General features: G+C 38.5%; 1 long non-coding RNA gene across 1 annotated transcript in view; it reads right to left on the reverse strand.

The window, feature by feature from the left end:
• The window catches only part of LOC121816923 (uncharacterized), a 259,574-nt gene that overhangs the window by 104,695 nt on the left and 140,193 nt on the right, over positions 1-14,686 (reverse strand). Inside the window, exon 4 of the long non-coding RNA XR_009597002.1 lies at positions 5,568-5,619. This is a non-coding gene — a long non-coding RNA (uncharacterized LOC121816923). The remainder of the gene's footprint in view (positions 1-5,567; positions 5,620-14,686) is intronic.

The raw sequence follows: 14,686 nt of genomic DNA on the forward strand, positions 1-14,686 counted from the left end.
CTCCCACAGAGTCCAAAAGACTGTTCTATACATCTGTGTCTCTTTTGCTGTCTCACATACAGAGTTATCGTTACCATCTTTCTAAATTTCATATATATGCATTAGTATACTGTATTGGTGTTTTTCTTTCTGGTTTACTTCACTCTGTATAATCAGCTCCAGTTTCATCTACCTCATTAGAACTGATTCAAATGTGTTCTTTTTAATGGCTGAGTAATACTCCATTGTGTATATGTACCACAGCTTTCTTATCCATTCATCTGCTGATGGACATCTAGGTTTCTTCCATGTCCTGACTATTACGAACAGTACTGTGATGAACATTGGGGTACACGTCTCTTTCAATTCTGGTTTCCTCAGTGTGTATGCCCAGTAGTGGGATTGCTGGGTCATAAGGCAGTTCTATTTCCAGTTTTTTAAGGAATCTCCACACTGTTCTCCATAGTGGCTGTACTAGTTTGCATTCCCACCAATAGTGTAAGAGGGTTCCCTTTTCTCCACACCCTCTCCAGCATTTATTGCTTGTAGACTTTTGGATCACAGCCATTCTGACTGGCATGAAATGGTTCTTCATTGTGGTTTTGATTTGCATTTCTCTGATAATGAGTGATTGCCTCCTTTGGGATGGGATGAAAACTGACCTTTTCCAGTCCTCTGGCCACTGCTGAGTTAACTTGCTGGCATATTAAGTGCAGCACTTTCATAGCATCATCTTTCAGGATTGGAAATAGCTCAACTGGAATTCCATCACCTCCACTAGCTTTGTTCGTAGTGATGCTTTCTAAGACCCACTTGACTTCACATTCCAGGATGTCTGACTAGAGTGAGTGATCACACCATCGTGATTATCTTGGTCATGCAGATGGTGATTGTAGCAATGAAATTAAAAGATGCTTACTCATTGGAAGGAAAGTTATGACCAACCTAGACAGCATATTGAAAAGCAGAGATATTACTTTGCCAACAAAGGTCCATCTAGTCAAGGCTATGGTTTTTCCAATGGTCAGGTATGGATGTGAAAGTTGGACTGTGAAGAAAGCTGAGCTCCAAAGAATTTATGCTTTTGAAGTGTTGTGTTGGAGAAGACTCTTGAGAGTCCCTTGGACTGCAAGAAGATTCAATCAGTCCATCCTAAAGGAGATCAGTCCTGGGTGTTCATTGGAAGGACTGATGCTGAAGCTGAAACTCCAATACTTTGGCCACCTCATGCGAAGGGTTGACTCATTGGAAAAGACTCTGATGCTGGGAGGGATTGGGGGCAGGAGGAGAAGAGGACGACAGAGGATGACATGGCTGCATGGCATCACCGACTTGATGGACATGAGTCTGAGTGAACTCCGGGAGTTGGTGATGGACAGGGAGGCCTGGTGTGCTGTGATTCATGGGATTGCAAAGAGTCAGACACGACTGAACAACTGAACTGAACTGAACTGAACTGTTCAATTTAAAAATATTCTTGTAAAAAAAAAAGTCTTGTACTTCTTTTTTTAACCTCTTTAGGTAGATTATTCATATTTTCAAGAGGAAAATTATTAGGCTCCGAATTCCATAGTGAGCAAAGTCATTAATGACTAAGTGGCCAGGGTCAGCCATGATGTGAAAATACTTGTTCTGCCAATCTGTTTCATGGAGGAGTCTGAGCAAAAGTATTTTTACAATTTGAGATCCTGGACCTTGTCAGAAAATTCACGTATGCCAAATTGTTATGTAATCATTAAAATAACAAGCCTTTAGAAGCACTAGGAAATAATTAGAGCAATTTTTTAAGATACATTTTGAGATTTTCTTTTGTCTCATCAGGGCAATTCATGTTTTGAATTACCTGTGCGACCACCTTGCAGAGCACAATTTCCCAGTGAAATTGTAACTTGGCACATTTGCTCCAATGGCAGCCTGCCCTTCATCCTGATCATGGTTCCATTTGAAAATAAAGACCATCGTAAGTAACAATGGCTTTCCTATAGAACATCTTAGTTTAAAAGTCTGAGTAACTGGCTAATGGCCAACTTACATCAGTACTCCAAATTGCAAAGACAGTGCCATGTTCTAAAGAGATTTTTCTGATAGAATTTATGTACATCTCTGTAAGCTAAGAATTCAGATGATTTCTGCCACAACAGAAGTCAGACTTGACACAAGTTGATAGAAAAGAACATGGAACCTTTTTGTTTTAACAGACAGCTTGCGGTAGGTAGAATTTGCTGAGCTTCTTTACAATATGACCAAACATGCTGCCCACCTTTAATGCAGAGAATTTCTATGATTTGTTTCCAAAAAAAACAGACGTGTGTGTGTGTGTGTGTGCGTGCGCATGTGTATGTGTGTGTGTGTGTGTGTACAGACAAATGCTTTGAGCAATAAATGTCTTATTTCTTCACATCTTTTTTGTCCCCTTGAAGGACAAAAAATGTGTCAGACTTCTGTTGATATTTACTTAAATTTCTAATCAAACAAAACACATGTACCCAGCATATTCAAGTCTACATTAGACTGCAAAAGTGAAAAATGCTATCATCTGTGCATTTGACTTTGAGTAAAATATAAATAGAAATATTTGGTGAACCATCTGTCAAATGAGAAAATATATGATAGATCAGAGATGTGTTATGTGACAGTGAAAGGAGATTGAAGAAATCAAGGGAGTAAATTAGATAAAAATTTCTAATTACTTGGAGAATTGGGGTCTGATGGAGATGGGATGTTTGAAAATAGTCACTTTGAATTTAAAGTTGGAGATTGTTGGGTTGGCATTTCTGCCCTCTTTTTAGAAAGGAAAAAGAAATAAAATCAGATGAAAATTTGTAAAATAAGGATGAAATCAAAATGTCCCTTGAGCAGAAGTTTAACACATAGAGAATGAGGCTGATAATGGAAAAACTGCATAACCTTTATCCCAATTTCTTCTTCTATAAAATGCATCCGACTTATACTATAGAGTCATTCCCAGGGGTAAATGAGAAAATGCAGGTACAGCATTTAACAAAATAAAGTGAAGTAGATGTTCAATTCAGTTCAGTTCAGTCAGTCGCTCAGTCCAGTCCAACTCTTTGCAACCCCATGGACTGCAGCACACCAGGCTTCCCTGTCCATCGCCAACTCCTGGAGCTTGCTCAAACCATGTCCATTGAGTCAGTGATGCCACCCAACCATCTCATTCTCTGTCTCCCCCTTCTCTTTCTGCCTTCAATCTTTCCCAGCATCAAGGTCTTTTCCAATGAGTCAGTTCTTCGCATCAGGTGACCAAAGTATTGGAGCTTCAGCTTCAGTATCAGTCCTTCCAATGAATATTCGGGACTGATTTCCTTTAGGATGGGCTGGTTTGATCTCCTTGATGCCCAAGGCACTCTCAAGAGTTTTCTCCAATACCATAAATTGGAGCATCAAAAGCATCAATTCTTCAGCCCTCAGCTTTCTTTACGGTCCAGCTCTCTCGCATCCATACATGAATACTGGAAAAACCATAGCTTTGACTAGACAGACCTTTGTCAGCATATTCTATTAGTATATATTAGCTATTAGTATGTATCCCCTGGAGAAAGGAATGGCAACCCACTCCAGTATTCTTGCCTGGAGAATCCCATGGACATAGGAGCCTGGTGGGCTACAGTCCATAGAATATCAAAGAGTCAGACATGACTGAAAGGCTAACACTTTCACACTAAGTAAGTGTTAGTCACTCAGTTGTGTCTGAGTCTTTGTGACCCCAAGGACTGTAGCCCACCAGGCTCCTTCCAGTTCAGTTCAGTTCAGTTCAGTTCAGTTCAGTTGCTCAGTCATGTCCAACTCTTTGCGACCCCATGAATCGCAGCACGCCAGGCCTCCCTGTCCATCACCATCTCCCAGAGTTCACTCAGACTCACGTCCATCAAGTCCGTGATGCCATCCAGCCATCTCATCCTGGGTCGTCCCCTTCTCCTCCTGCCCCCAATCCCTCCCAGCATCAGAGTCTTCTCCAATGAGTCAACTCTTCGCATGAGGTGGCCAAAGTACTGGAGCTTCAGCTTCAGCATCATTCCTTCCAAAGAAATCCCAGGGTTGATCTCCTTCTGAATGGACTGGTTGGATCTCCTTGCAGTCCAAGGGACCCTCAAGAGTCTTCTCCAACACCACAGTTCAAACGCATCAATTTTTTGGCGCTCAGCCTTCTTCACAGTCCAAGTCTCACATCCATACGGGCTCCTTTAGGCCATGGAATTCTCCAGGCCAGAATACTGGAGTGGGTAGCCATTCCCTTCCTCAGGAGATCTTCCCCACCCAGGGATCAAACCCAGGTCTCCTGCATTGCAGGTGGATTCTTTACCGTCTAAGGCACCAGGAAAGCCCAGCAATTAGCATGAGTTAAAGTAATTCACATTAAGAGTATCATGACCTTTTTTATTATTCACAGAACTTACATTACTATTTTAGCATGATTTCATCTAATAATTAATTGTTCTAGGTGTCAAATCTTGCCATTCCTCCCTTTTTTAAAAATTGTTTAATACTGATCATAAAGTTTATAATGTAAAGAATATTAGAAAAAATTAGTAACAGTCAAATATGTTCCTAAGATATAATAATGATCTTTAGCTAACTTTAAATAAAATTTTTCCTGTATAAATAATGCCGAGGTCAATTTCCTATTTTTTAATCCCCTGCCTAAATGTGATTTGGATGTCCCAGGATTCTAAGAAAAACAACTAAGTCTTCCTCCAAAATATGTTTATATTCTTCCCCAACTTCTTTTCTTTCGTACTGTTTTGTTTTCAAAAGATCATTCACAAAATTAAAAATCTCACTTTGCACAAGCACTCATCTTACAAGGAGAATAATCTAATCATTCTTTCAGAGGAGTTACCATCTTTAAATTTATATCTATATTCTAACATGATTATTTTTGTAAGCATGAGCTCTGAAGACAGAAGCTTTAGCTTCTTTTATATACGTCCTAGTAACTATTTCAAACCTGTCACAGAGCAGATAATCAATACATATGAATTAATGAATAATATGTTAGGAATGAGAACGGGACAAGAAGCAGAGGTTAATTGTAAAGGTCATCCAATTTTAGATTTATAACGAGAATTCACTGAGTCTTTTGGGTTTCACCTCTTTCACTATGATTGAAATGCCAAGTACAAGCTAAACAGTCTGCTAACGATCTAAAAAGAAAATATATTACCATGATTGTACAGGGAAACTGGAAGCGATTTTCTCTTGGGTTGGAGGTTTAAACAAACAGGAAGCCCTGTTTAGGATTTGTCTTCATCATCTTTCATCACAAGTCAGCCTGACTTCCTGATGAAGAAATGTGGAACTGCTTGTAGATACTCAACCAAAGGGGACAGAAATGCCAATCCAACAATCTTCAATTTTAAATTCGAAGTGTCTATTTTCAAACACCCCATGTGTATTAGACACTAATTCTCCAAGCAAACTGTTGTCTCTCTTTTTTAAGCTTTATATTTTATATTGGGGTATAGATGATTAACATATTCATATGCAAAGAAACACCTTATTTCCACCATGAAACTTCAGAAAGGGATGAGAAACAAACTTTATACTAGAGAATAATAATAATCACAAACCTCTTAAAGTGTTTGCTTCTCAGCATTAGGACAACAAGTTTTCTGTAACTACCTGAAAAAAAAACACACATTATTTATGAAATGAAATAAAGACTTTCTATTAAAATCTGTTACTTCAGGATGGAAAAATAACATTTTATCATTTTTCTCTAATCCATGTATATAAATTTTTACATACATCTACATTTTGAAATTAGCAATTCTTTCTTAAACTTCAAATTTCATGAAACTATTGATTGCACTGCCATCACTAAAATAATAGAGTTATCATGACTGAGTGCAGAACAACAATAACTAAAATAAAAAACATTACCAGTTTTCAGGGAAAAGTACAACTTGAGGATTTTTAAGTCAAATAACTTTTTTTACAAAAAGCTCAAGATGAATTGATAATTCTCTTACATGAAGCAGCTAATGTCAAAATTTGAATCTGAACTTCCAGATACAAACGACAAAAGAATGACTAGTATTTTATCTAATATAAAGTGGAAAATACAAACTCAGGATTCTCAATACTCTAAAAATTATAATGAGTTACCAATTCATAGGGTAGATTTTTATCTGCTAGGACTAGATATACCATTATTTCACTAGATGAATTGGTAAGACCTAGTCTCACTAATATTTCCAAACATGATTTATTCCAAAGTTCCATTCTTACAATATCCTTAAAAATGCTAGTTTAATATAATTTTCTTTGTAATACAAAGAGAAAGAAACAAGAGTATATTTATTAAATATTATTTGAACCAGACTAACATAACTATCTGCAATTTAAATGTATCCTGTATCAATTAAATTCTAGAAGTCACTGATTAATGATGAAGCCCAGAAGACAATGCAGGCAACTGCCATATCACAAACATTCCAGATGTTTCTGGAAGCCACGATTCTCTCCCCACTTATCAAGCCTGTGACAACCACCACTCAGTCTTTTGCACTGCCTTTCAAATTGCACACTTAATATTTATTTTTAAAAAACAAAAGAAGCAAAGTAGAAAGACGAAAATAAACTCAAACAAAGACACACCGTTTGTCTAGATGAAAAGAAAATCTGCATTTGTTGAGAAACATAGGAATGAATTTCTTTACAATGATGCAACCCCTCCAAAAAAATCCCAGGAGTCATCACCCTGGGTGGTAGGATGCTGAGTTTCCCACAGGAAGCAGCTCAGGTAATTGCTTGTTTGTGTTTGTACTGAGAGGCATGCTACCATGTGCCTACGGGCTTCTTCTAGGAGAAAATCTGCTGCGTGGCTCATTTTCTTTCAGGTATTTCATCGGCAATTGTCTCCTGTGTTTAGAAAGTCCGTCATCTTAATAAGCATCCGGGAAAAGAAATGACTAAATGGGAAATACATGTTGTCAGCAAACAAGCTATGTTACAACATAAAGAAGAAAGTCTACAAATAATGTAAAGATATGAATTCAAAGTTAGGAAAACAGTCACTGCTGGAGTAATACCACAGATCGGAGAAGGATTGGGTTATCCAGCCAGTTTGGTTGTTTGGAAGGAATTCCAATGTTGAGGCCACAGTCAGGCAGCCCCATGAAAAGAATATATGGGTTAGCACATCACTGTCTCTCCATCCCCCGAGACCCCAGTGAGGTCAGTGTTAAAAGTTCTATGCATATTAATAACTCTGGCTTGGGTATACTGCACCAAGCACTGAGCTACACAGTGGGGAGACAAATGAATATGCTCTGGTCCCAGCAGTCATAGACTTTAGTCCATCAGAGAAAAGAGACCCATGAACAGACCATTCCAAAGTAAGGGAGGACACAGTGATAGTCATTTCCAGTGTGCAGTGGCATCCGTGCAAAAGGCAGGCGCTTGGTCCAGTATGAAGAAGGGAAAGGCTATTCAGGGAGGCTTCCTGGAGGAGACATCCGCTAGACTGAGCTCTGAAAGATGGGCTGGAGATGTGCAGTCAGCAAGGTGAAGAAGAGCAGGGGAACAGTACAAGTCACAAAGAGTGTGAAAAAAGATACATACTTTCTAAGTGGGGGGCGGTGCGGGGGCGGAGATGTGTGGACAACTACAACCAGGGTACCAGGGTACAAATTTAAAATATAGCAGGTATTTTAAAAGTTAAGGTTGAAGAGGGTGCAAGGACCCAGGCCTCAGAGAATATGCGACCCACTCTGAGGAGCTTTGATATTATCCAGTGGGTATTGGGAAGCTGAAGCTCTAATACTTTGGCCACCTGATGTGAAGAGTCCACACACTGGAAAAGACCGTGATGCTAGGAAAGATTGAAGGGAGCGGGAACAGGGACAACAGAGGATGATTTGGTTGGATGGCATCATTGACTCAATGGACATGAGTTTGAGCAAGTTCTGGGAGATGGCGAAGGACAGGGAAGCCTGGCACGCTGCAGTCCATGGGGTCGCAAAGAGTCGGACACAATTTAGCGACTGAACAACAATTGGGAAGCACTTGGAAAACAAAGCTCCTCCAGTCCCTTCATTGTCCCTCCCCGGTCACCAGCACACAGGACAGTCTTCAATCCATCACCTCAGAAAGCATGGGCAGCAGGGGAGGGGAGGAGAGGTACCAGTTTGTTCTTTCTCTTTCTGCTGCCATCTCTGAATTAATGTTAACTCTCTTCCCTTTGTACCTCATTGGATCAAAGCGTATTGGGGACACAATAAAAAATAATGAGCATCACAAATAAGCAATATTAGAAGAAATATTAATTCTAATACAATACAAGGAGAAAATATATCAACAGCTAGAAACCAGAGGAAAAATGATTAAACAAGAATATATAGGAGCAAGCATGTGTCAAAATGTGCAGGTATGAGATGGTGAATATTCAGGAACACATAGGTGAACATTCAAATTATGCTAAGAGAGTTTGCTCCACACATAAAATAATGTTTTCATGCTTAAATAAGTGATTTATGTACATATTGTAGGAGGTGTAATTATTATGAGATCTATTCCAAAATCTTCACATGGAAACCAGCCCCACTATTTTATAGGCCATGCTCTATAGCCATGTATAAAAAATAAATTAACCAGAAAAGGACAGACAAGTGCACTTGAGAAAGTTGAGTGACAGGTTGATCTGAGAAAAAGAAAAACATAAGAAGAAGGATGGCTGAAAGCAAGAGTAGAAACACCAACTCCAACTACAATACTCAAGCGTCTCCAGTGAATGTTACAATGGGCTACTCAGCGCACCCTGCTAAGGGTCTTAATTGCATCTCATTAAATCTTCAAACAAATAACCTTACTGCTATTTGCCCCATTTTATGAATGAGGAGACTGAGGCTCAGAAAGGCTGAGTAGCAGAGTCACTAAATGAAAGTAGTGCTAGAAATAAATGGCAGGACTGGAGTTGGAAACTAGGGGTCAGAATGCAGGCCCCCTAAGTGGAGAGGGGTTGCTCTACCAAGGAGAAAAACTCCAGGTAGAAACCATGGATTCACTGAAGCAATTTAACCCCAAATAATAACCCCCCAAAAGGCTTCCCTAAACATGCTATGAAAAATAAAAAACCTAGTTTTAATTCTTTTCAGAATATCTACAATAAAAAACATTGACATCTGTGCTGTTTTCCACCATGCTCCAAACCTACGTACTACCATCAGTTATGAAGCATAAATAACTTGTTACTAATAACAAACCATCTTGGTTTGTAAACAAAAATTCCACGGGGGAAAAAAACAATTTTGTATATCTAGAAAGAAGCTATACACTTCTTTTTTCTTTATGCTCACAGACATATCCTCTCATGTGAAAAAAAAAAAAATGGCATGCATGTGAAGTCTGGTACAAAGAGAAGAATTTGCCTAAAGTTATGACAAAGCAAGTGAAAAAAATCACTTTGGAGAAGATCTCTAGACAGTAAAATAAATATCTAATTAGCTTTATCTGCAATTAGTTAAATAGAGAGAGTAACCAATTACCCTGACCAGGAGCTTATTTATTCAATACTCTTCATTCACAGCTGATAACCCCTACAGCTTCATGTTTCTGAATGTTAATCATATCTGAGCAGAGTTCATGTGGTCTGATTTCTCTATAAAAGGACAACGTCATGAATACTACTATATTACACCAACTGTTTATTTCAAACATGCAACAATGTTGACTGTAAGAAAAGTCCCTAAATTATTATTTTTACACTTCTAATGTCTATAACAGCAAGATCAAACTAGTCAATCCTAAAGGAAATCAACCCTGATTATTCATTGGAAAGACTGATGCTGAGGGGAAGCTCCAATACTTTGGCCACCTGATGCAAAGAACCAATTCATTGGGAAGGACCCTGATGGAAAGGAAAGATTGAGGGCAAGAGGAGAAGGGGGTGACAAAGGATGAGATGGTTGGATGGCATCACTGATTCAGTGGATATTAGTTTGAGCAAACTCAGGGAGATAGTGAAAGTCAGAGAAGCCTGGCATGCTGCAGTTCATGGGGTCACAAGAGTTCAGACACAACTTAGTGATGAACAACGAACAGCAACAATGTCTGTATTAATCCTTTTAATGAACAATACCTTTATTATCACTGTTAATACTTGTTGGTGGCTGATGATATCATAAAATGATTAACGGATACTTACATTCCAAACTTCTTAAGATTCATTCAAGTCTGTCAAATATCTAATAGGTACAATGGAGGGTGTTAAGTGAGCAACAAGGCACTGAACTGGAAATCAAGGACTTTATCATGTAGTCAGCACCTCTTTTTATCTACTAGCTTCCATAATCACACCATGAATATTTAAATAAGCCTGTAGGCTAATCTTTCACAATATCTTTCCTGTGGATAACCTTTGTTCTCTTTTCGGTGTATCTCAACCATATTAAGAAACCCAGCCCACATAATAAGATTTCTATTTCTAAAACAGTGGTGAATATGACACCTGATATTTTTACTTTCTATTTCTAAATGCAGCAAAGTTCTAAGTGTTCCTGCGGAGGAAGAAAACCCACGACAGAAACTATTTGCTTTTTTTAATTTCAAATTTCAAGTCATCTTTTCCACAATGAAAACATGTCCACTTGTTGACATGTTCTACTCTCACTGAAATGACACAATCATTTCAACCCCCTGACTTTAAAACTGAAACATCTTTTTCTTCTTCCAGAAAAGAAAGAACCACCCTATGATTCAAACTGCCCACAGTTGCTTTTAAAGTGCTGGAACTTAAAAAGTCCTCCTCTATTTTTATCAGAAATCACCCTTCCTACACAAACACTGTGGCTAGCTCTGAGTGGCCGGCGAGTTGAGTTCTTTGCCTTCCTCCCACCTCTCCTCCATTGCCCTGTTCTTTCCAGGAGTACAAGTGGGCAGCTACGTTTGAGGATTTCCTATCTTGTTCCACTGCCCCCTCCAAACACTGGTTCCCTTCCTTTTTCCAGCTGTGGTTTCCCTCAAGTGGCTGAACCACACAGAACGCCCTCCTCAGTTTACATGGGTGCCATAGAAAATTGAGTCTTTAGATGATATAATCTCTAAACAACATTACCTCCTCAAATCTTTCCAAACAAAGATATTCCTGAATTGTCTTTATTTTTTAAAGATTTTTTTTTAATTTATATGGAGCATTTGTTTTTAAGGTCTCTACTGAATTTCCTATAGCACTGCTTCTGCTTTTATAGTTTGTTTTTTCAGCCATGAGGCATGTGGGATCTTAGCTTCCCAACCAGGGATCAAACTTGCACCCCCTGCATTGGAAGGCAAAGTCTTGATCACTGGGCTGCCAGGGAAGTCACTGAATTGTTTTTGAAGTCACTAAGTGTACACCTACAAAAACTTGATTAGGCCACTGTCATTATTAAATTATATATTTACTCAGTACTTACTGAGCATCTATATTACGCTCGTCACTTTGCTAGGTCCTGTGGTAGAAAACTTATGAAACGACAGCATGACTGTCCTCTGGGGACTCGTAGGGTCTGGAGGAGGTGGATGCAAACCTACATAGACCAACACAGACAAGGAAATGCTACTGAAGCACCGACCAGAGCGAAAACAAAAGGCAGAGGGGATGGTGGGGGGCGGGAAAAGAGTAGGAGTTGTTGACATCATTAAGGAAAGGTTTCATTGATACTTTGAGATTCAGCTAACTGAAAGATCAAAAAGTACTGAATGAAATAAGAGAGACCACAGACCAAACAACTAGAATACAAATTGGCATCCTTTTTTTTTTTTTTTTTTGGAATAATAATCCGTTTAACAATACCTGAGTGTTTACAGCTCAGAGGGAAATCCCTGGGAAATATAATAAAGATTTATATACATCAGGCTTTAAAAAATATTCATTGACAGACAGCAACTATGTGTCCCCAGGGACCTGGATGAGACTGGAACTTTTCTCTAGCTTATTTCCTCTCATTGTAACAATCTACACGCTCCCTTCCTTTGGCTCAAATTTAATTAAGCCCTGAGGAGATCTTCACTATATTCTCTCTTTTTTAAAATTTTTCTTGACTTATAAAAACATTGATTTACAAAGTTGTGCTTGTTTTAAGTGTACAGTAAAGTGGATCAGTTATACACATACATATATCCACTCTTTCTTTAGACTCTTTTCCCATATAGGCCATTACAGAGTACAGAGTACAGTTCCCTGTGCTATGCAGCATGTTCTTACATAGTAATGTGTAATCTCCCAATTTAGCCCCTTACCCCTTAGTAATCATAAGCTTGTTCTCTGTACCAATGACTTAACTTCTGTATCTATGACTTTACTTCTGTTTTGTAAATAAGTTCATTTGTACCCCTTTTTTTCTAGATTTCATATAGAAGAGATATCATATGATATATGTCTTTTTCTGTCCAACTTACTTCACTCAGTATGACAATCTAAATCCATCTATGCTGCTGCACGTGGCAATATTTTGTTCTTTCTATGGCTTAGTAATATTTTACTATATATATGTACCACAACTTCTTTATCTATTCCTCTGTTGATGAACATTTATGTTGCTTCCATGCCCTGGCTATTGTAAATAGTGCTGTAATGAATACTGGGGTGCATGTATCTTTTCAAATTATAGACATTTCTCCAAAGAAGACATGCAGATGGCTAACAAGCCCATGAAAAGATCTTCACGTCACTAATTATTATATAAATGAAAATCAAGACTACAATGAGAAGTCACACCAGTCAGAAAAGCCATCATCAAAAAATCTCCAAACAATAAATACTGAAGAGGGTACCAGAAAAAGGAAACCTCCTACACTGGTGGTAGGAATGTAAATTAGTATAGCCACTATGCAGAATAGTATGGAGATTCCTTACGAATCTAAAAATAGAGCTAGCATAGGACCCAGCAATCCCCCTCCTAGGCATATACTCAGAAAAACCCTTCACCTTATTCTTACAAAGTTCTACCATATTCAACCTTCATTCAACAAACATTTATGAGTACCCAACTCCAGTATTCTTGCCTGGAAAATTCCATGGACAGAGGAGCCTAGCAAGCTACAGTTCACTGGGGCCAAAAAAGAGTTGGACAAGACCGGGCGACTGAGCGCACACAGGGACTACAGGCAAGTCTCTGGGCTAACAGCAACAGAGAGACAAAACACAGCCCTTAGCTTTAAGGAATGCGCTTCTACCAAGTAAAACGAGTGGAATGAGCGAGGCACTGAAGTGGGGAAAGGTGCTGTGGACAAACAAGGGAGAGAGCATTTAAATGGAGGGGAGAGAGAAACAGTCCGGGGAGACCTCACGGGAGGGTGACCTCTGAGGAGCATCTGGAAGAACGCTGGCCCTTTTCCTACAGAACAGTAACCAAATTTCTTGGAATGAAGGCAAGAGCCAGAGTTTACAGAGTCAAATTAAAAGAGTTAAATATGTCCTATAAAGGGATTCATACTCTAACCTCTAGGCATGAGGTGGAATATTAAGCTACTGAAGAAGCTTAAACAAAATGAATGTATATACATATGTATATTACATTTATTTGTATACTTGCAGTAAACAGATGGATATTTATGTTATCTCTATTTAATCCTATATTAGTTTTATAATTCATGTTGAATTAATTACATATATACATAAGTACTCTGGCAAATCAGTGCAAAACGGATGGGAGAAATCAAGCTGAAAGCAGGAAGATGAATTAGGAGACTACTCCAGTATTTCAAGTAAGAGATGTGGGGGACTTGAACTTAGTGAAAAGAAAGGGATTTTAAAAATGTATCAAATATTTAATTGATAAATCTTGATTATCAATTGCATGTGTGGGGCTTCTTGCTCCCAGAAGAACTTGAAAGGCTCTCTAGATTTCTGATTTAGAGAAGGGGGCACAGAATTGCCAATAAGGTATATATTAAGCATAATAGAGGTATTATATTTGAGGTGGAAGAAAATGAGTTGATTAAAGCTTGTTAACTATGAGGTACCCATGGGTAGTTCAGATGGATTCATTCAAAAGATACCTGAAAAGTTGTATGGTGATATTCTATTCCCCACATAAAAGTACATGGGGAAGTAGAGAAAAGAATCCAGATTGGTTATGGTTTATACTAAAAATTTAACAGAAACACAACTGGAAAATCTCCAAATACTCGGAATTACACAACACACACCTAAATAGTACAGACATCGAGGAAGAAATATCAAGAAAATTTAAAATTATTTTTAACTAAATGAAAATACAACTTATCAAAACGTGAAAGTGAAGTTGCTCAGTCGTGTCCAACTCTTTGCGACCCTGTGGACTGTAGCCTACCAGGCTCCTTCGTCCATGAGATTCTCCAGGCAAGAATATTGGAGTGGGTTGCCATTTCCTTCTCCAGGGAATCTTCCCAACCCAGGGATCGAACCTGGGTCTCCTGCATTGGAGGCAGACTCTTTAACCTCTGAGCCACCAGAGAACAAAACGTGGAACACTGTTAAAGCAGTACTTAGAGGGAAATTGAAGAAAAGAATAAAGACCTAAAATCCATAAACTAAGCTTCAACTTTAGGAAACAAGAAAAAGTAAAGCAAATTAAATCTACATTAAGCAGGAAAAAAATGAAACAATGAAAGTTAGAGCTGAAATGAATGAAATTGAAAGCAGGAAATCAACAGAGAAAATCAGTGAAACTAAAATCTCGTTCTTTGAAAGGACGAAATCGATAAGCTTCTAATCAGAATAACTAAG

The sequence above is a fragment of the Ovis aries genome, chromosome 17 (assembly GCF_016772045.2).
Source record: "Ovis aries strain OAR_USU_Benz2616 breed Rambouillet chromosome 17, ARS-UI_Ramb_v3.0, whole genome shotgun sequence".
NCBI lineage: Eukaryota > Metazoa > Chordata > Mammalia > Artiodactyla > Bovidae > Ovis > Ovis aries.